Source organism: Mauremys reevesii, linkage group 1 (genome assembly GCF_016161935.1).
Source record: "Mauremys reevesii isolate NIE-2019 linkage group 1, ASM1616193v1, whole genome shotgun sequence".
Classification (NCBI taxonomy): Eukaryota; Metazoa; Chordata; order Testudines; family Geoemydidae; genus Mauremys; species Mauremys reevesii.
In genome coordinates this window covers 234,301,265-234,324,548 of record NC_052623.1, presented here as the reverse complement: position 1 = coordinate 234,324,548, position 23,284 = coordinate 234,301,265, and the positions used below count along the sequence as shown (strand labels likewise).

Sequence of the window (23,284 nt, the reverse complement as noted above, 5' to 3'; positions counted from 1 at the left end):
ACCTTAAGAGAGCAACCAGCATATAAGGCTGACAGCTAGCAGGCTGAATGGTGGTTGGGGTTTTATGGGTTGCGGAACTGCATGGATGTTGTGGACACACAAGAGCTGAAGAACAGAAGATTCCAAGAAGCAGCTAGCTGCAGAGACAACAGTAGTATAACCTTCTAGAGGGCAGCAGCTTCTAAGGCAGCTACAAAGCAGCTCCCTCCCCTACTGCAGCAGCTCTTGCAGATAACTGCTGTAACCTTAAAGGAGACCGCGGCAACTATCTTCTCCAGGCATGGACACCCTCATCTTTGACATTGACAGAGCAGAAGGACCCTCAGACAAGTCAAAGGGATTCTGGGGGTGAGTGTAAGTCTGATTATTTTTGTGTGTGTGTGTGTCTCTTGTTAAGCAAGCTTGGGTGTGTTTGTTAATAAAGCTGGATGTCTGTTATCGAGTGAAATCCACTACCCCCATCCTGCGACCGGCTGATCACAGCTCACAGGATGTTAATGTTAAGTAAATATTTGTATTAAATCTAGAACATTGTAATGGTCCCTCATACATGTGTAAAGGTTAGGCATACTACATTATATTAAGTATGGTCCCAGATTAAAACTAAGGCCTTTGCATATGTCGGGTCTCTATATGCCTATTACATTGAAACAGCTATATGGTCTGTATATATCCTGTGTATTGTGTGTTTTATTTTGTTGCACCACTTTGTTATATGATTTTTAAATGTCATACTATTGTGTTTTACTATGCTCTATGTCAGGGGTCAGCAACCATTCAGATGTGGTGTGTCGAGTCTTCATTTATTCACTCTGATTTAAGGTTTCGCGTGCCAGTAATACATTTTATCATTTTTAGAAGGTCTCTTTCTATAAGTCTATAATATATAACTAAACTATTGTATGTAAAGTAAATAAGGTTTTTTAAATGTTTAAGATGCTTCAATTAAAATGAAGAGCCCCCCCGGACTGGTGGCCAGGACCCAGGCCGTGTGAGTGCCGCTGAAAATCAGCTCGCGTGCCGCCTTTGACACACATGCCACAGGTTGCCTACCCCTGCTCTTTGTATTTTTTCTTCTTTTCTTGCCTTATTACATATATTTTAACTACTTATTTCTTTTCAATACATATTATTTTGTTTTCGAAGAATTACTGTTTGTGTGTCCATCCTTAAGCAGAAGGCTGTACTGGTGTCCTTCCAAGGGTTAGCAGGATTAGCCTGCTCTGGGGAATCCTCTGTGGGTTGGTGATAAGCCCCCTGATAATACCATGGCAATTCCTATAGGGCAAGCTAACCCCTTTCTACCCATTTGGATGGAGCAAGGTATAGTGCCCCATGCTCTCAAACTGGCGTCCCAAAACCATTGTTGGAGTGCCTTTTGGTCCAAATTCTGGGGTAACACCCCAATCCTATAGCCCAGGTCCACCACAAACACAGACACATCCTGGTCAGAGGGGTTTCCCCCATACCTAGGAGAAGGTACCTGCACAAGTTACCACAGACCCAGTCTGTAGTAGCTAGCTCTGAAGTGCCCTGAGAGTTTGGCCAAGGGAGACTATGGTAGAATATTGCTGGCCTGCTCCTAGTTACCAATGCTTCTGGACAGGGTGCGGGGCCTGGGGCGGAAGTGATGTCAATTCCAGGACCGACCGCGCCGGGGGCGGGTAGGGGAGGCTGGGAGAGGCGGTATCTCCTCAAACAACCAGGTGTAGCCCCCCCCCCCCATTTCCCCTCCCTCAGGGCCCCACTTCGGTGGCGCTGCTGGGCTCCAGGGCACTAGGGCCACACCGCCCACATTCCCGGGGCTGGGAAAGCTGCAGAACCGCCGTGTGCTCTCCCTCCCAGCGCGCTTTCCCTCAGGTTGAAGGGGCTGGACTGGGGGTAGCCTGAGCCTCTCCCAGCCAGCGGTACACCTGCTGCCCATGCGACACCGGCCTGCAGGGCCCCCCAAAGTGCTGGGCCTGGAGCAGTCACCCCAATTCGCCCTCCCCTAGGGATGGCTCTGCTTCTGGATTCCACAGGTTTTGGAAAAGACTGACAATCCCGGCACTTTCCTTAGCTCACACCTGTGGGTTTCAGCTTGTGGAAGCAGAGAGAAGCATGGAGTTCCACAAGTCAGTGTGTAGACTTACCAGCTGAGGAAAGAAACTTTAAAATTCCAGTTACAGGTCATGTCACATCCCTTTTCTCAGGGCTTAATTTATTTCCAAGAATAAGACTCAAAATCAGAACAAATCAATTAAAGCTACTGGATAATAACAATCCAAGCTTCAGCTGGCTAGGAGGCGAGAGACTACATCCTTCTCCTATGGGAACCTGGTTTGCATCAGCTTCCTCTTTCCTTTTATAACTCTGCTTAGATTCAACATGTAACAGGCAGGAACATGGTAACCGCTTCTATCCTGGAGCACCTTTACCCCTTGTCACAGGCCTGGGTTAGCCACAGGAATACCCATCTGCATTTATCGGATCTAGCCACTGGCTGGCACTGCTGTTCCATGCAATTGTAGATGAGGAATTATTATCTAGCTCTAAGAAAACAAAGACAGACACAAATGTTTCTTGAAAATATAGATGAAAATTAAAGAAAGAAAAAAGACAGCTATGGGTTAAAAGAAGGAAAGTGGAAATAAGGACAAAACAAGTTAGCATCTTATACCTGATCTTTCCTATGACTAGTGTTTAATCTTTGGAGGTACAGTGTATTCTTTTGGTGCAACCAGATAACCCCAACGGACATTAATTCCTGTGCTCTTTTTGCTTGTAGTAATCCCATCGATTTCAGTGACAGTTCTACCAGCAAAAGAAACACCTTAATATGCATTAAGAAGAAAATAATTCTCAATAAATCTGTCTAGATTAATGGCCTCTGTCAGCTAACTTGTATGTTAATGAGTGCTTAATGATATGTGTGAATGTTAGCTATGTATAAGTATTTAATGCCTATGCATGTTTATTAACAGGGACGGCGTCAGTGTTTTTGCTGCCCCAAGCGGCGGGCGGTGGGGGAAAGCCGCGATCGGCGGCACTTCGGCAGCAGCTCTATCGCCACCGTTTCATTCTTTGGCAGCAGTTCGGCAGCAGTTTCTTCTCTCCGCAAGGGCCTGAGGGACCCGCCGCTGAATTGCCGCCGAAGACCTGGACGTGCCACCCCTTTCCATTGGCTGCCCCAAGCACCTGCTTGCTGCACTGGTGCCTAGAGCTGGCCCTGTTTATTACATATGTATAATTACATACTATCTATGCTTAATTGCATGTGTGTATAGTACCTGTGTTCCCACTCTTCATCTTCTACTTGATGCCTCTGTGCTATTTGTCAGGCTGCTCCCTATGCTTGTAAACCTAGCTACCTCATTTTCTGCCTTCACATCTCTCCTTAAAGCTCACTTCTTTCAGTTAGCATGGGCTGCCAACTGCCACTCCAGGGCCATCTTCTTTCCGGAATGGGTTTCAGCAAAAGGGTGTCAAACCCATTTGCTGGAGAAGACTGAACTCCACTTTAAATAAATAAAATATTAAATAATAGGCAATATACCTATCTCCTAGAACTGGAAGGGACCTTGAAAGGTCATTGAGTCCAGCCCCCTGCCTTTGCTAGCAGGACCAAGTACTGATTTTTGCCCCAGATAGCCCCCTCAAGGATTGAACTCACACTCCTGGGTTTAGCAGGCCAATGCGCAAACCACTGAGCTATCCCTCCCCTCTGTAAACTTTGTTATGAGCCACAGGCTGAGGTAAAAATTTAGGATGACACACTCCCCACAGTACACAGCAGGAGGCCCACTGATGTCAATGGAAGGTTTGCACAAAGATCAAGGGTGGAATCTGGCTTTTATATAGCACCTAAACTTTTAGTCATTAAGTATTTTATAATCACATTCAGTATCACTCAGTAGGAAAATATGTCCCCTCTTGGGCCACCTTTCTATCTGCCCTCTGTTTCTCTTCCTTCCCCAGCTTCCTATTTCTCTCCCTATTCCCTGTCTTTACACTTCTTCTGTTTTTATCCCTGTGCATTCTCTTCCCTGCAACAATTGCCATCTTCCACTTCCCTTTTACCCCTCACCCCATTCCATCCGCTAAAATAATCAACAATGAAATAGTTAATGTTGACATAAAAGTGTCATAATTTTAGTTGACATGCCAATGAGATCAACAGAAGACCGAGAAATTCACAGCTCTCCTAGCCTTTACTTCAGGTTCTCTGTAGACTCAGAAAGGCAGCATTGAATTGGTTTTTTCCTTAGTTCCTATTTGGAAGGTTTTGTTCACAAACATGAGGGCTAAAAATATATTTAAAAACTAAAATAAAAGCTGAGATGTCATTCAGGCTACATAAATATATGGGAGGGAAGGGAGGCAAGTGCTTGACACCTCTGCACTAAAGCATGTGAAGAGTCCTTCTTGAGTTAAGAAGACCCTTCATATCCTTCAAGTTAAATGCATGCTTACGTGGATTGGGGCTTAGCCTTGTTCATATGTCCTCTCTTCTCTTCTCCAGTTTTGCTTGTCATCATTGGCGATGTGTGTCTAATATAGACTGTGGGTACTTCAGGGACCAGGCCATGTTTTCCTCTGCATCTGTATGTGTATGGCATCCCTGCACCTTCCTCCACCTCCATACATTATGCAGTAGCTGATTGTCCTGCACATGTGGTGAAGTGCATTGCATGATACATAGATGCTGGAGCCTTTAAAGTTATGCATATATATCATTGGAATCATGTATATATTTGAGGGCTAACGGATGACTCTGCTCTTAGTTGTTGTCCTGGTAGTATTCTTCTATCCTTCGTAAAAGCATGGCAGGCTATAAAAGTATGTCTTCCTGGTGGAGGAGTTCTGAAATGGGATGGAGATTGACTAACTGGAGAATTTTAGCCTCTCCACAATAGTTACTTGGGTTTCACACAGCACCATTTGAACCAGATGTCTCTGGAGCTCATTTATTGAAGTGAATTGCTTCATACTGAGAAGATGGATAGTCCAGTGTTTAGAGCACTAGCCTGAGACTTGAGAGACCTCCGTTCAAATCTCTGATCTGCCACAAACTTCCTTGATGACCTTGAGCAGGTCATTGAGGCCCAGATCCACAAAGGTATTTAGGCTCCTGATTTCTATTGAAATCAATTAAGAGCCTACATACCTTTGTGGATCTGGGCCTTAGCCTCTCTGTGCCTCAGTTTCCTATCTGTAAAATGGGGATAATGATACTACCTTAACTCACAAAGGTATTAAATATATTAACAATTGTGAAGCACTTTGAGATCTACTGATGAAAAGCACTGTATAAGACCTAGATGTTGTTACTGTGGCTAACACTTCTAGTCCTCCTCACATAGAAGAAATATGTAATCGTCTTGTAACTGGAGCGTTTATACAACTTCTATTTCATCATACATCCAAAGACAGGCCAGAGTGGTCACCTAATTTTGTGATACTTCATAGAGGGCTTTCATCCCATAATCCAATACATATATTACAATGAGATAAATATACTAGGCCAAATTCTGCTGTCTGATACCTTGGAATTACCCCAGTGTAACTGCTGAATGCAGTGCATTACATTGAGTTTAATGGCATTTACAGCAGAATGAAGATAAAATTTGTCCAATATTTTCTGCTGGGATAGCATAATCTTGTACCAATGGTTTTCACTTTTTTAGGAAATTCTATGGTTTTAAAAATCAAGTTACACTGAAGCACCATTTTTACAATCAAATTCAGAATTCAAAAGTTTATTCTGATAAAAATTAAGCTCTCCTTTTATTTTTTTCTAATTTGTATCTTGCAGACTTTCTGATGTCTTTGTTTGCCAGTGGATGATGGGCTCTTTCAGTTATTTACACCTTTAGATCCAGGGTACAAACAGGCTATATTATCATTATATTATACAGTCCTCTTCAAAACCTGGATCACCTGGATTGATCGGTTTTCAGCTGTCATTAAGACTGCACTGATCACAACACATCCGCCATTCTTCTCGCCTTCTTGCCTTTCTTCTCCGCGTTCGTCCGAAATGTTTAACAATGTCATCTTCTCATCTTCTTGGAGGCCAACCAGGTGGTCTTTTCTGTTCTCACGGGTACCACTCAGTAATGATTGCAGTCCACCTATTGTCCGTGACTCGTGCTATGTGGCCTGCCCATCGTATCTTATTATATCTGCTTTCCATGACAATATCTTTCACATCGCTGCGTTCTCTAATCATTTCATTTGGGATACAATCCAGAAGGGAAATTCCCAAGATAGCTCGTTCCATTGCCCTTTCAGCTACCGACAGCCGCTGTTCTTCTCTCTTCGTCAATGCCCAGGTTTCACTGCCATACAGCATGGCTGGCAGCACTGTTGAATTGAAGATATTTGTATGTGTGGTCTTGTCGATTTTTCCTTTGAGGAATCCTTGATGGAATTAAACGCACATCATCCTGCCTGAATCCTTCGTGAGAGTTCTCCGTTCATGTCTTGGCGCATATTAACTTCTTGGCCCAAATATATGTACTGGGCCCACTTCTTCAATTTCTTCTCTTGTTACTGTTATTCGGGCTTTTCTTAAGACATCTGATCGCATGTATTTTGTTTTGCAATGGTTCATTTTCAAACCAATCTGACTGCTTTTCTTGTCGAGTCTTCGTAGCATGCTCTGCAGTTGGTTGGTGCTTTCGGCAAATCTGAGATGAGATAATCATTCTCCATTTATATTAACACAACTCCTCCAATTGATCTTGTTCATAACCATTTCAAGGCAGGCGGTAAATAGTTTTGGTGAAATCGTATCTCCTTGCTTTACGCCTTTCTCGATTGACATGCGGAGGGGAGTTTCGAGGAGAATAATGTCTGTTGTACATCCAGTATTCGCTTCCTTCAACAAACTGATGTACTGCATATTAATGCCCTGCTCTGCGAGTGCCTTTAATATTGCATTGAACTTGATGCTATCTAAGGCCTTTTCATAGTCGACAAAAGCAATGCACAGTGGGAGTTTGTATTCCTTTGCTCTTTCTAGAAGCTGGCTAAGCGTAAGTATATGGTCAATCATGCTGAAATTTCTTTGAAATCCTGCCTGCTCTCTTGGCTGTTGTTCATCCAGACTCTGCAAGAGTCGGTTCGTTATCACCTTTGTAAAGAGTTTATAGATATGAGAGAGCAGGCATATAGGGCGATAGTTCTTAAGATTTTCTCGATTCCCCCTTCTTGTACAGCAAGATGGTATTTGACTCCTTCCAGCTTGATGGTATTTTCCTTTCTTTGAGATATCAACTGAATCTTAAAGCGAGGGCATTCCAAAGTTTTTTCGCCTTCTGCAGAAATAATTTCTGATGTTATTTCATCTTTGCCTGGAGCTTTTCCCTTCTTCATCTGGTGTAGTGTACTTCGGACTTCGCTGACGATTATGGGAGGACGTGGTCTTCTAACTCTTGAAGCGTTGGGAGAGGGACATTGATTCTTGAACAGTTCTGTATAGAAGTCCTTGCAGACCTCCTCCATCCCTGCTCTGTCAATTACTGTCTCTCCATCCTTGTTCCTCAATGCTTAATCTATACTGCGCCAATTCCCGCTTGCATGTCCTGAGGCTCTTGCGTGATTTAGCTGTTTTAAGGAGCTTTTCTTTCTGGAAGTTCTCAAAGTCGTCCTTCAGTTTTTGCCGTATAAGCTTGCACAGAATGGAGTACTCGAGGTTCAGAGGGGTAGCCGTGTTAGTCTGGATGGGTAAAAAGCGACAAAGAGTCCTGTGGCACCTTATAGACTAACAGACGTATTGGAGCATAAGCTTTTGTGGGTGAATACCCACTTTGTCAGATGCAGGTTGTTATCTGAGCTCCTTTTCATATTTCTCCACTTCTCTAACAAGCTTTTCATTTCATTCAAGATTCTTCCCTTTGCCTTCTTCATCTTTTCAATTTCAGCTGCTTTATGCAACGTCTCAGCTTGTCAGCAAAGATACTATAATCCTCATCACTGTCTGGCTCCAGTCAAACCCAGAAATCGCTTTCTTCAGCTTTGCTTCATCGAATGTCTTCAGGCGCTGTTTCCTGTTTGCCATCTATGAAGCTTTCTTTTCCACTACTTCGTCGAAAATCAACTTCGCTCTAAGCAGGCGATGGTCACTGCCAGTGTTGAAGGGCTGCACCACAGATACATCTTGAACGATGAGCCTTTTATTGACTAAAATATGGTCAATTTCTTTCTTACTCTTCGTGTTTGGCGCGATCCATGTCCACCTTTTTGCAATCTTCTTTTTGTACCAAGTGTTTGCCACATACAGTTATTTCGTTTCTGCCATCGTTACCAGCCTTTCTCCTCTTTCATTTCTTTCGCCTCTGCCATATCTCCCTATGAACTTTTCACCAGCTTTCCCTCACCCGACCTTAGCATTGAAATCTCCCACCGTGACAATGTAAGTGGACTTTTGCGCAAGGGCTCTTTCGAGCTCTTGGTAGAATTCTTCCACTTCTTTGTCCTCACTTGCACTTGTGGGAGCGTAGGCCTTGATGACCTTGAGGATAGCTTTTGACTCCATCTGAAGATGCAGCACACCAATACGTGGTGATATTAGCTGGCATGATATGACTTTCGAAACCCAGTCCTTACTGATGATAAATCCGACTCCTCCAACGTTTCTAGCACCATCTCCCTTCCAAGCCTCACAGCGCTTCCATCCTTCCAATTGACTTCCAACACCTTCTTTTGTCAGGTTTTGCAGATACCGAGGATATCACATCTTATTCTTTTCTCCTCCTCCATCAGATGGTTTAATGTTTCCTTCCTCACCAGTGACCTACAATTTTAAGTACACACAGCGAGTGTTGTCCATTTCCATGTTGGCCTAGAACCTGACATTTTTAGCAACCCCTCGTCACTAAATTTCCACTCCACCACCGAAGAATGCTTTGATGACACGCAGGGAACTAAGACCCATTTACTCATGTTGTTTTAGCCATTAACTTTAAGCCATCCCATTGGCTAGGAGGCATATGTACCTCCTCAAGCTTAGCTAGCCTTCAACTTCTAAGGGGAAGGAAAAGCACTCTTTCCTCTGATAGAGCAATCCCCCTCCTTGGATTGGATAGTCCAACACGTTTGTATCATGATTAAACCTACCAGGGCATATGCCCCGCTACCATAGTTGTCAGATGGCCAGGGTCACCACTGCACCACAATGAGGTGCCGAGGTAGGATTTTGCAGCGGTCTCTTAAGAACAGTCTTTCAAATCTTGGGTCACGGTGTTAGGGTTGCCAGGTGTCTGGTTTTCAACCAGAATGCCGGGCCAAAAAGGGACCCTGGCGGCTCCAGTCAGCACCGCTGACTGGGCCATTAAAAGTCCGGTCGGTGGTGCTGCGGGTCTAAGGCAGACTAGTCCCTCCCTGTCCTGGCACCATGCTGTGCCCCGGAAGTGGCCAGCAGGTCCAACTCCTAGGCAGGGGCGCCGCGGGGCTCCACATGATGCCCTACCCCGAATACTGGCTCCGCACTCCCATTAGCCAGGAACTGTGGCCAATAGGAGCTGAGGGGGCAGTGCCTGTGGGCAAGAACAGAGTGCAGAGCCTCCTGACCCCCCCTCCCTAGGAGTCAGACCTGTTGGCCGTTTCCAGGGCACAGCATGGAGCCAGGACAGGCAAGGAGCCTGCCTTAGCCCCGCTGCCCAGGAGCCGCTGGAGGTAAGCCTGCACCTCAGCCCCAAAGCCCAACCCCCTGCCCCAGCCCTGAGCCCCCTCCAAACCTGGAGCCCCCTCCTGAACCCCAAACCCCTCATCCCCATCCCCCCCAGAGCCTGCACCCCAACCCCCTCCCCCAGCCCAGAGCCCCCTCCCATACTCTGAACCCCTCATCCCCAGCCCCAGCCCAGAGCCCGCACCATTCACCCCAACTGTTTGCCACAACCTACAGCCCCCTCCCACACACGGAATCCCGCCCCCCCACCCCCACCCGGGAGCCCCCTCCTGCACCCAAACCCCTCATCCCCAGCCCCACCTCAGAGCTTGCACCCCCAGCCCAGAGCCTGTAGTCCCTCTCACACCCCAACCCCACTGCCTGAACCCACAGCCCCTTCCCACATCCTTCGGATCCTAAATACCTTTGAGGGTCTGGGCCTTGTAGCCCAAAGCTCACATCTAGGTTCTCACCTACTCTCCCATTCCCTCTAGCAATACTAGAGCTTAATTCCCCATGTACTCAGTACAGTTCAGTTCATCATATAGGAAGATCTTACCCGTAATCCTTTATTTGAAAGAGTTCAAAGCTTTTTTCTCATCTAGAAAAAAAATTACTCCCCAGGAATGCAAATTGACCAGGTAACTCATCACCTCATTACACAAAAATCCTTAATTTAACTAATTGCAAACAGACAAACCTGACACAAAATTGGCCACCTGTCTCCTAAGCTAAATTTCCCAGAAAAGCACAGGGTCTAAGGTCAAAGTACATACCCCTTCCCAGATATAAAAGCTCCACCCAAGCTACTTTCCATCAGAGGAAGTGCTTCCTAGAAGAAGGATGGTCAACTCAAGAAACAGTATAACAGCTGCTCCCTCACAATGGCATATTTAATCAACTTCAGCAACACAATAAAGGTACATTTTGATAATGATTACATGGTTTGGGGAATGTTATGTATTTTGTAACTGGGCTTTTAAACATTTACTTCTGCTAGAAATAATGCTTTAAATGACTCTTTAATCAACATTCTATTAAAGTACAAGCCTTTTTAAGGCTTGTTTATGCACCATTTACACTGTAATGATTTCATCTGTTTTAATTCAAATAGTTTGTGTTGGTGCACATCTGTGTGTGCCCTCTTTGATTTTAAAATATGTGCTATTTCAGCTTTACTTAAGTTAATTTAAAAAAAATACTCCAGTGCTTTGGATTTATTTACTTGCTGACACTGCTATATGCCAAATCTTGTGATGTTGGCTCTTTTTCTTAAAGCCCTAGGTGCTGGATTCACCTGACTAGGTGAGAATCTCAACATTTTCCCCCTGTAAAGCAAGTTTTTAGTCCGCATGGTTGCAGAGAAATGCTTGAAAATGTATGTGATTCCACAGCACCCAAAAGGCAATGACACCATAAGGCAAATAAGAATCCAAAAGCTGCTATTTAAGCCAATCTCATGATTTTGTGGAGACCCAACTCATTATTTTTGAATACCTGGGTTAGCAATGCTGATGCTTCCCTAACATAAACACAAGGATGTGGTCTGCTCAGCAGCCTATCTGCTCTATCCAGCTATTATTGAACTATCTCTTTCTGTCTACTAGGAAATGACAAATTTGGTTGAAAGTTAAAGTAATGTTTAAAAACAAATACACAAACCCTGAGCTTATACTCTTAAAAAATACATAAGTTCTCAATAAGCAGGTTTCTGGGTAGAAACAAATGCCCATTGATTTCTCCCTTAAAGTTGTGTGCAAAACTAATTGTCTAACACAGCTCATTTTTTCTTGTCCCTTTTTTTCCATTAGTGCTGTGTCCTATTTTCTAACACTTTAGTTCCCTTCAATCTTTGTCTCATCACATTGGCTTCTAATTTGCTGAAACTACAACAAAAATGGAATAGTCAGAGTTCTATTATATGACCATATCACATATGATGATCGTCCACAGTTTGAAAATACTCTAGGAAGATGTACTACCATTCCCCTCACCCCCTTAAATCACTCTCAACAATTCAGCAAATAGCGATTAGTCCCCTCAAATGCATCCAATTTAGAATCACTGAACAATCACTGATCAATTTAGAATCACAAGGATGGCTTATCTAGAAATCATTCCTACATTTGTATTATACTAAGCCTCTCTTTTATCAGCAAAAGTTGCAGGATATCTTATCTGGCTCCAACTCCGTTAAATATGGGGGTGCTAATACACACCCTGTGGTATTTTGTGCTGTTATAAATATCTTATGGAACATTTAAAAACTGCATGCTTCAATTTCAGATGGTTTAACTGTTTGATTTTAATCAGATTCTGATTAACCACAGTACAAGATTTCTGTAGAGACCAAGGCCCAACTCCACAAAAAGACTTAGGGTTTGGCTACACTTGCAGGTGTGCAGCGCTGGGAGTTAAAGCTGTCTTCGTACATCTGTGTAGGGAAAGCGCTGGAGTGTGGCCACACTGACAGCTACCAGCGCTGCAGTGTGGCCACATTTGCAGCATTTGCAGCGGTGTTGGGAGTGGTGCATTATGGGCAGCTATCCCACAGAGCACCCAGTTTAGGAACCTAAATGCAAAATTTAGGTGCCACCGAGATCCTCAAAACCCCTGCTCTGCTGCTGCCTAACACTGGAGGCACCGAAGATCCCATTAGTCTATGGGACATTCTGATGTCAGTGTCTCAATATCTCCTGTTGAAGCTGTTTCACTTTATATAAATAATTAAATATGCATTGGCCCAGAGAGTGTGAGAACATCCATTTTCCTGAATGCACTCAGCTGAGAGATGGGGAAACCCTTCTCCTCATCAGGCAGAGGGGAAGAATTGAACTTGGGTTTCCCACATCCAGGGTGACTTCCTAATCACTGGGCTAAAGGTTTCAGAGTAGCAGCTGTGTTAGTCTGTAGCCGCAAAAAGAACAGGAGTACTTGTGGCACCTTAGAGACTAACACATTTATTTGAGCATAAGCTTTCGTGGGGTACAGCCCACTTCATTGGATGCATGTAGTGGAAAATACAGTAGGAAGATGATCTGTGTGTGTGTGTAATTTTATATATAATATACACAGAGAGAGAGAGAGAGAGAGAACATGAAACAATGGGTGTTACCATACACACTATAAGGAGAGTGATCAGTTAAGGCGAGCTATTATCAGCAGGAGAGAAAAAGAACTGTTTGTAGTGGTAATGAAAATGGCCCATTTCCAGCAATTGACAAGGAGATGTAAGGAACTGGAGGGGACATAAGCATGGGGAAAATAGTTTTACTTTGTGTAATGGCCCATCCACTCCCAGTCTTTATTCAAGCCTAATTTGATGATGTCCAATTTGCAAATTAATTCCAATTCAGCAGGCTCTCATTGGAGTCTGTTTTTGAAGTTTTTGTTGTAATATTGTGACTCTTAGGTCTGTAATCGAGTGGCCAGGGAGACTGAAGTGTTCTCCAGCTGGTTTTTGAATGGTATAATTCTTGTCTGATTTGTGTCCATTGTGTCAAATTCTTCTGATTTGTGTCCATTTATTCTTTTACGTAGAGACTGTCCAGTTTGGCAATGTACATGGCAGAGGGGCATTGCTGGCACATGATGGCATATCACATTGGTAGATGTGCAGGTGAATGAGCCCCTGCTCCTCTGATACCAGGGGAGTCAGAGCAAGCAGTTATAAATACACCATCTTCCTTGTTTCTTTCAATTTTGCTAAATGTGATGTGCTGAAGCTGTGACCAACTTCCCACGAATTGAATCTTTGCTCTTCATGGCTGGTGAAGACCAATGGGGATGTTTTGAGCCCATTACAGACAAGGATTGTTGGTGCTCCTGTAGATAAAGGCAGGTCAGCAGCCTTTTTTTGATAATTGGTGGTGAGCCCATTCCTCAGATCTATCTGTTGAAATTAATACCCTCATCAATTATTGCCAGACCCTATCCTATCCTTTTAGGAGAAATGATTGTGTTATTGTCACATATTGAACTAATATGTATCTTTAGCCCCCGGTCTGATTACATATATGGCTACAATATAAGTGAAAAGTTTAACTGGTGCTGACAACCTCCTTCTAGAGGTAGACTCAGGTAATGTGTCTTTGCTGACCTTGTTAGATATATCAATAGCTTTTGATAACGATGACTCTATGGTACTGATGACTTATTCAGGGAGCCTTGTGTGGGTATGGAAAGGAAGGGTTTTCACTGGGTCCATTTCTTCTCCTCAGAGATACACTGAAGGGTGGTAATAACTTACTCAATCCTGTCTGAGGGCGCACAGGTGGAGTTCTGTTAGGTATAATCTTATCACCGTTCTTTGTGTCAATTGCTAAATACAAAAGATTCTCTGCTTCCCCAATGAGTTAGAGAAGTGGGAAGAGAGAGGCTGAGAAGTAAACTTCAACCTGGTTCAGATAATGATGCTGATAAGTAGTTAGAAACATATGGAGGGAAATGGTTCAGGGTGATAGAAACAAATATCAAACATCTCAGTCAAAAGCTGCTGTGTCCCAGCAAGAACTATTACCCATCCAAATCTATGTGTGTAAGTAAAACTCTTCATAGTGTAACATATACCCCTCCTGTTCTATATCCAAGCCACTGCTCTACCAGTGGGCCATCTATCAAAAGGAGATTGTGTGAGCACCTTCATCCTATGCCAAAGCAGTTATTGGCTTATACTCTACCTTCATTTCTTTGCTTCTTGAGCCATATTAGGCATCATGCATGCAATGGCAAACAACCTTCCATACACAGAATTTTGATGATTTGACTATAACTGAATACTTCTGCCTCCATGTAAACCTCAAGAACTCATTTAATGGGTCTCATTTGTACCTCTTTTTGTTCAACCTATTGCTTTCCATTTCTCTTTCAACAATTGTTACTGCTTTTACCATTTTCTGGCTTTCTTCCTCTGGGTTTACAAGATGCTACTGACCACACAAACTCCGAGTATCATCCTTTACTTGAATTCCCACCAAAACACAAGCCTAAATGCCCTATTAGTTTTTTTGCTAAATTTTTCTGCCTCTCATTTTCCCTTCTATACAGTTCCCAATCCTCATAAAACCATATGCGATCCTTTCGGTACCTTTAAGGTCATATTTCAGGAGAGTTGCACCAGTGAAAATTAGCAGAATTTATCCCTCTAGTTTACAACTTCAGCTGCATATGTCATGATCATTTGCATGGATATTTTTCACCCCCCTTTTATTGTTTTCCCTTACTCCATGATTTTATTCTAACCCAGCAGTTTTCCACCACCCAGGCAAAGCCCAAATATGGGGTCACAAGGAGGTGCTGGTGGGTTGCACCCCTACCAGCTGAGAGTGGCAAAATCCATAGGTCAAGAGAACCTAGAGGAAGCCTCACTCATTCCCTACTCCCCTTCCTGCCGTTGTTGCTGTTCCTTCCATGCAGTACAAGAGCAGCCCTTTTTGTCCATCCTCTCCCAGCCTACGCAAGACTTGGCTCTAAAGCAACACTTTGAGGAGCCGTTCACTATGTAGGCAAGGGGAAAGAAGATGGGTGCGAGAAGACTCATTTACCTGCTTCTTTCTTCACTGGAGTGTGACTAAAATAAGCCACATCAATGCAAAGCATGCTATCCACTAGTGCAGGGGTAAGCAACCTATGGCATGCATGCCAAAGGCGGCACGTGAGCTGATTTTTTTTCAGTGGCACTTACACTGCCCGGGTCCTGGCCACCACTCTGGAGGCTCTGCATTTTAATTTAATTTTAAATGAAGCATCTTAAACATTTAAAAAACTTTACATACAACAATAGTTTAGTTATATATTATAGACTTATAGAAAGAGACCTTCTAAAAACGTTAATATATTACTGGCACACGAAACCTTAAATCAGAGTGAATAAATGAAGACTCAGCACACCACTTCTGAAAGGTTGCCAACCCCTGCATCTATGCTAGGGATTTGCATTGCTGGATCTATGTCAATGTAGCTACACCAGTGCAAATAACCCCACTGTGCAAATTCAGGCATAGTTTACAAAATGTAGACAATTTTACAGACGTGAATAAAATAGTGAGATTCTATTGTCTTCAAGTGAATTTAATATTGTGTCATCAAGATAGGGAGAGGTGCTGTTAGAGATTTGATTTCTATGTTTTTGATTGTCTGATCAGGATTTTGGTGGGTTGTGGGCAGAGGAGAGGTGGTGTTTTCCCTCTTCCCTCCTATTGTTTTGAATGACTCACCATGAGATGTGAGTGTGCAGGTTCTCTGGCAATGGTGCAGCTTGTTCCTAGACTTTCTGAGAAGCTTGTTCCTAGATTGTAAAAGTTACATTTAGAATCAAGGATGTCTGGCCCCTTTGTAATAGGGAAGTTTCCCTGGGGGAAAACTAATCTCAATCTTCTGAAAAGTAGTAACCAGTAGCTAATACTCTTTCTTTTCTATCTTTGATAATGGCTGCCCTGGGCCCAAACAAAGAAAAGTTTGTTTGGGCCAGTTTCTATATCCTTAATTATCTTATGATGATTTTGCCTATATGCATAAAATGTTTTGGGATCTTCCTTGATGCACCAATTTCACTCATGCTTTCTGTTGCTTCTTCCACTGTCAGTCTCTGTGTGTTGGCTGTTAGTGAGGCCCATCTCTTTTTGTGGGCATTATTTTTCTTTTTCTTTTTTTTTTTCGTTTTAAAAAAAACAAACTCTTCTGTGAATAAGGGGCTAAAAGTTGTGGTTAGCTGTTGTATGTGCACTGAGACATGTTATGGTGCATTTCTTTGCTTGTCTGAAATTAAATAAAATAGTTCTTTAATGGCTTGGACCCATCCCTATTGCCTTGAGGGTATCTTTGACTGTTGGACTCAAAGGCATGAATCAAAATGAAGAATTCACTAAACCTCTTAAGAATCCAAGCTACCCCATTTCACAGACCTCTAGCACTTTGTCTTATTATTTTTAAATCTGCCTTCAGCACTTACGTTTTTTCCACTTAGATCACTTGTTAAAGTAACACCACTCCTTGTTCTTCAGGTTCAGTCCTGCTGACAGTGGAATCAAGCTTTATTTTCCCTGCTGCTGACAGTAGTTCTTAAATTCTAATTTGAGATTTTATTTCCTTAACTCATTGAAGGAACTAATGATTAAGCAGTATTCACAATGTTAACTTAAACCATCTGATTTGATAACATACCTTCAGCCCAAAACACTAGTGACTGACAGCGTCAATCAGCTTAAGAATGGTAAATGTAGCTTTTGCCCATGTTCAGCACAAGATGGTGCTACAGTTTACCCAAAGCAAAGATTTTGAAAGTTCCAGTTATATATACAGTAATAGAAGCTGTCTGGTTTTCTAGCTTCCCTGAGGCCCACTGCTACTCACATTCCAACCCTTATTGGTTTTGCTTACTTAAAGGTCTAGTTTACACTGGTATAAGTATGTCGGGGTGTGTGTTTAGTCTTTTTTTTTTTTTTTTAATGATATAGTTATATCTGTATAAACCTTAATGTGGATGCAGTTTTATTGATGCAATTTACTTTTAGTTCCCTAACTAGAACAAGCTATAACAATTTTTATACTAGCACAACTGTGTCTGAACTAGGGAAGGGGTTGCCACTTCAACTATAGTAGAATAGTTAAAGCTGAAGAACATTCTAGTGCACATAAGCCTTTAAAGTCAGTGGTGTGACCATGGTGGTATTACTGACTAGCATTATCAGTGCTTCACTTGTGCACTGCAGGTGGGAGGCGGTGTTAGGAGAGTGTGGACTTGGTGGCAAAACAGCAACTGTTGTCTAATAAATACACTCCCTTTTTGAAGGAGATTGGTATTCAGGTGTCAATGGAATCCTGGGTAGGTACCAGCCTGGTTTTAAAAATCTCTTGGTTCATGATGCTGAGGAGTGTAGTCTTAGCCCCAACTCTTCCTAGTGCAAAACAGTCCTAGCCTTTTAACCTTCAAAGCATGTTGCAAGGTACATCTGCAGCAACCTGTGCAGATAGAGGAAGGGGATTTAATGTCTGTTACGTCCACATAGTGAAGGCGAGTCCTGTATTTTGCAGGAGATTGCATTCCACTAGCTGTTGGAGGTTATGCTGCAATTAAACTCTTACTTTTGTTCTTGTAAATTTGTGTGGCAGAGGCATTTATAGCTGTAGACCAGCAACCCATTTTATTTTTGTCTCAATCCAAACAAATTAATTTTTTCTGTAGCGTAAAGAACCCATAACATTGTATGTGAGCTTTGAGTCAAAATTATATTCCATTTTAGTTTGTTGTCAAATCTTTGTTTCTTAAAGGTGATCTTAAATAAGGCCCTGATCCTGCAAACAAATTACTCACAGGCATAAAGTGCTTGAAATATCAGGGCCTAAAAACAAAAAAATCAGTAAAACCCATATTTCTATACTGAACAGTATCACTAACTATGGCATTGGTGCAGTTTAGCACAGAAAGAAACTGTAACTGAACTCTGCTCACTTATTTTTCCTCCTGGAAATCATCTTAGTACTCCTTGATTCATTGAAATTATCCTAGAACCCATTATTCCGTGAGACATCAAGAACACTCCAAATTATGGATTGGATAGGCTGCAATGAGATGTTTCCAATATATCTTCACTGAACTATGAAGTACCATGGGAATTTTACACAGAATATTTTTTCAAATAAGCTAATTAAAACATTTCTATATTTACTGTTCTCTTCATCCTAATTTGTGGGACATTCACATAGACTACTGTGATAAACTATTCTATAGAAATAGAAAGGAGCATAAACACTGCCAAATCAAGTGCAAGAGTGAAATAAGAAAAGCCAAAGAGGAGTTTGAAGAATGGCTAGCCAAAAACTCCAAAAGTAATAACAAAATGCCTGCTAAACAATCAGTGAGGCCCCTGGATGATCGAGATACAAAGGGAGCACTTAAAGATGATAAAGTCATTGCGGAGAAACTAAATGGATCTTTGCTTCAGTCTTCACAGCTGAGGATGTTAGGGAGATTCCCAAACCTGAGCTGGCTTTTGTAGGTGACAAATCTGAGGAACTGTCACATATTGAGGTGTCACTAGAGGAGGTTTTGGAATTAATTGATAAACTCAACATAAACAAGTCACCGGGACCAGATGGCATTCACCCAAGAGTTCTGAAAGAACTCAAATGTGAAGTTGAGGAACTATTAACTAAGGTTTGTAACCTGTCCTTTAAATCGGCTTCTGTACCCAATGACTGGAAGTTAGCTAATGTAATGCCAATATTTAAAAAGGGCTCTAGAGGTGATTCCGGCAATTACAGACTGGTAAGTCTAACGTCAGTACCAGGCAAATTAGACAAAACATTAGTTAAGAATAAAATTGTCAGACACATAGAAAAACAAACTGTTGAGCAATAGTCAACATGGTTTCTGTAAAGGGAAATCGTGTCTTACTAATCTATTAGAGTTCTTTGAAGGGGTCAACAAACATGTGGACAAGGGGGATCCAGTGGACGTAGTGTACTTACATTTCCAGAAAGCCTTGACAAGGTCCCTCACCGAAGGCTCTTATGTAAATTAAGCAGTCATGGGATAAAAGGGAAGGTCCTTTCATGGATTAAGAACTGGTTAAAAGACAGGGAACAAAGGGTTGGAATTAATGGTAAATTCTCAGAATGGAGAGGGGTGGTGTTCCCCAAGGGTCAGTTCTCGGACCAATCCTATTCAACTTATTCATAAATGATCAGGAGAAAGGGGTAAACAGTGAGGTGGCAAAGTTTGCAGATGATACTAAACTGCTCAAAATAGTTGAAAGCAAAGTAGACTGTGAAGAACTTCAAAAAGATCTCACAAAACTAAGTGATTGGGCAACAAAATGGCAAATGAAATTTAATGTGGATAAATGTAATGTAATGCACATTGTGGGAAAAATAACTCCAACTATACATACAATATGATGGGGGGCTAATTTAGCTACAACGAGTCAGGAAAAAGATCTTGGAGTCATTGTGGATAGTTCTCTGAAGATGTCCACTCAGTGTGCAGAGGCGGTCAAAAAAGCAAACAGGATGTTAGGAATCATTAAAAAGGGGATAGAGAATAAGACTGAGAATATATTATTGCCCTTATATAAATCGATGGTATGCCCACATCTCAAATACTGCATACAGATGTGTTCTCCTCATCTCAAAAAAGATATACTGGCACTAGAAAAGGTTCAGAAAAGGGCAACTAAAATGATTAGGGGTTTGGAGAGGGTCACATATGAGGAAAGATTAAAGAGGCTAGGACTCTTCAGCTTGGAAAAGAAGAGACTGAGGGGGGATATGATAGAGGTATATAAAATCATGAGTGATGTGGAGAAAGCGGATAAGGAAAAGTTATTTACTTATTCCCATAATACAAGAACTAGGGGTCACCAAATGAAATTAATAGGCAGCAGGTTTAAAACAAATAAAAGGAAGTTCTTCACGCAGCGCACATTCAGCTTGTGGAACTCCTTACCTGAGGAGGTTGTGAAGGCTAGAACTGTAACAGCATTTAAAAGGGAACTGGATAAATTCATGGTGGTTAAGTCCATAAATGGCTATTAGCCAGGATGGGTAAGGAATGGTGTCCCTAGCCTCTGTTTGTCAGAGGATGGAGATGGATGGCAGGAGAGAGATCACTTGATCATTACCTGTTAGGATCACTCCTTCTGAGGCACCTGGCATTGGCCACTGTTGGTAGACAGGATACTGGGCTAGATGGACCTTTGGTCTGACCCGGTACAGCCGTTCTTATGTTAACTCACTCTAGTTTTGCTCCATTAACCTTTCATGTCTGTAAACTGTTCAGATTTTAAATGAAAGCAGGGGCATGCAAGCCAGTTTCCATCTCTTAGAAGAGACATTTTACAGAAAGTGTAGTGCAAATGCAAAAAAGGGAGACTCACAAGCAGTAGTCATAATTGCATCCACTTTTAAAAGATTTCTCCCCCCCCCCCCTCCATGCAATTTGTCAGTAACATTTTTTTCTCAGCTCCCTTTCGGCTTCCCTTTCTGAAAAAGCCTGACTAAACAGCAAGACTGTCGCTGAGCTACCAGCAGTCTGTTCTTGACATTTGACTGATTCCACAGCAGATATTGGCTCAGAGAAAGACCTCCAGCCCTTACGTGTAAACAATCTGTTACCCTGGCTAAAAATGGGAGAGAGAAATTGTTTAGGCTTTAGATCTGCACATGAGAGATTGTTTGAAGCCAGCAGAGGGAGCCGCTAGCTGTTTGACTTAAAAAAATCTGAGAGTCCCAGTGTAGAGAATATTCTGGAATGGGCTGTGTACGTTTTCTGCCGAGAAGCAGACTGCATCAGCCTCTCAGACTTAGTGTAAGTGATCACCAGCTAACTACTTTGAAACATATTGCAGCCCTTCAATAGCAGGGTACGCCTAGGGACAGGCCAATGCACACGTTTGGGCATGAGACCTGTATGCAGCCTTACAAAATGTTTCCTCACAGCTGGTTCTGACTAGACTTTCTTAGGAAGGAGAGGGTGGAACACCCAGGCAGGGTTGCCCACCCTCCAGGATTGGCCTGGAGTCACCCAGAATTGGCATCCATCGCCCAGTGACTATTGAAAGCAATCCAGGAGATTTTAATAGGGTATTTTAAGAAAATGACATTGTCATGTTGGGAGGACAGGGGATCTCCTGGAATAGCTCCAATCAGAGTTAGCTGCGCGCTTGCCCTGGATAGAGGGTTGCCATCTCTGTAGTGAGGCATGCATACAAACACCCACTGATTTTGGGGAGCGGCGGGGGGGGGGACGGGGACGGACCCGACACACATGGGGCTGCTGTGGAAATATAACCCCACCCCCTCCTGCGAGTGCCGTACTGCGCTAGCCTGCCAAAGTCTAGGGGTGCTTTGGAGGCGGCAGGGGGCGTTGGACGCCGGGGCTGCAGCCTGTGTGACTCATGGAGGAGCAGCTGTGCTGGGAGGGCAGGGGCCAGCTGCGGGCGCCGCTCAGGCAAGTCCAGAGGCGCTGACGCTTTGTTGCCAAGTGCAGCGGGGACGCTGCCCGCCGGGAGAGGAGAATGAAGTGCAACCCCCAGTTCCGTGCTACCCCCCGCCCAGCGCTGCCACCGCTCCCCAAGCTGCCAGTCGGGGGCGGGCGCCGGCTCCGCCTCCGCCTCCATTCCAATCCGAATCCCTTTCCCGGCCGAACGCAGCCGCCTGATTGCTCTGTCCTCTCCGCAGCCCTTTCCCGAGCAAGCCGCTCCCCGGCCTCCCTTCCCTGCCCCTCTGGATGGGGGCCAGTGTGGAAGCAGATGACGCCCCCCCCCCAAGGCCGCCCTGTCTCTTGCGCTGAGGGGCGGGGAGGATCTTGGCTTGCGAAAGGTGCAGACGCCCAGCTCTGCTTGCAAAGGTTGATTGCAGCTGCTTCCTGCCGTGGAAGTGAAAGGCGCCGCATCCTCCCCTCTTCTACTGCCCCCACGTGCCCCTCGACCAGCAGCAGCAGAGAGTGTGGTGCAGGCTAGACGCCCCCCCGACACTATTCTTGACTCAGCCCCAAGGTAGCCAGGGGCAGTAACTCCCCACCTGCTTGTGGGGGGAAAAACCGGGGGAGGGCACTTTTGCACCCTCTCCCAGCTTAGTCTTATGGGGAAGACCCCTGTCCACAGGTGGAGCCAGTATTGCCTGCCCTAAATGTTCAAAAATCGTGTTGGGCTCACCAAAAATCATGAGCTTGGCTTTAAAATCATGAGATTCTGTAAAAATAATAGATTTGGTGGTCTTTCATTTGCCTTCTGCCTTTTGAGCCTTTTGTCTGCACTGGGGTCACATTTTGGAGCTTTTTCCACAGCCAGGAGGACTGGTTTAAATTATCACATAGCGACCCATTTAAGGAAAGCATTAATTATCATGAGACTCATGGCAGGATATGTGTATTTAAAACTGGCTATGCAGACATGAAAAAATTCCTATAATCATAAACCATAATTGCAGGTATCAGCACAGTACTGCAAGTTACAAATGCTAGGTGTGAACACCCATGAACTTTGCCCAGAAAGGTGAGGTCAATTTCTGAACACAGAGCTCAATGCAAGCTTAATGAACATCCCCTGCCCCCACCTCTATGAGCACAGAATCTAAATCTGAGATACAAATGTCCTTCAATTGTAGTGTGTTTAAAATCCAGATCTAGATCTGGATTTTGTCTTTGGGCTTCTCAGGCTGAAGACACCACAACTACTATGAAGTCACAGTTTAAAAAAAAAAAAAAGAAAAAGCAAAACCCCACCTTTTCTGGCGAATGTCTTGTTGTGAGACTCTCCTATCTTACCTTATTCTTTGGGTGTGCAAGAAACTCAGAATTAGGGCCTACATGGGTCCTACTCCCAAATTTCAAAGATCTTCTCTTTCTGATGTGGGGTCTTTCTTTTCTTTTTCTAACCTGCATAACTTAACTTCACTAATCAAATGTGTGAAAACTCAGAGGCTCCCTCTCAATTCTTTACCATCTGAGTAATGAAGCACACAGTATTTTGAGGCCCTTGAAAGATATTTCATAGGCATAACTGGGTGAGAACATTGATTGTTTCATGTAACCCCCAAACTATTTTTGAAGTGGGACTTCTCCATCACAGCTTAATTTTTCCTTGTTGGAGATCACAGTGATGTAACAGTTTGACATTACAATCTTTAGTCAGA

At 43.4% G+C, this 23,284-nt stretch overlaps 1 long non-coding RNA gene across 2 annotated transcripts in view; it reads left to right on the top strand.

The window, feature by feature from the left end:
- Positions 1-10,221: 10,221 nt before the first annotated feature.
- Positions 10,222-23,284, top strand: part of LOC120395547 — a 75,647-nt gene continuing 62,584 nt past the window's right edge. The window contains exon 1 of one of the 2 annotated variants that reach the window (XR_005592690.1): positions 10,222-10,572. This is a non-coding gene — a long non-coding RNA (uncharacterized LOC120395547). The remainder of the gene's footprint in view (positions 10,573-23,284) is intronic. The other variant, XR_005592688.1, reaches the window with a different exon arrangement.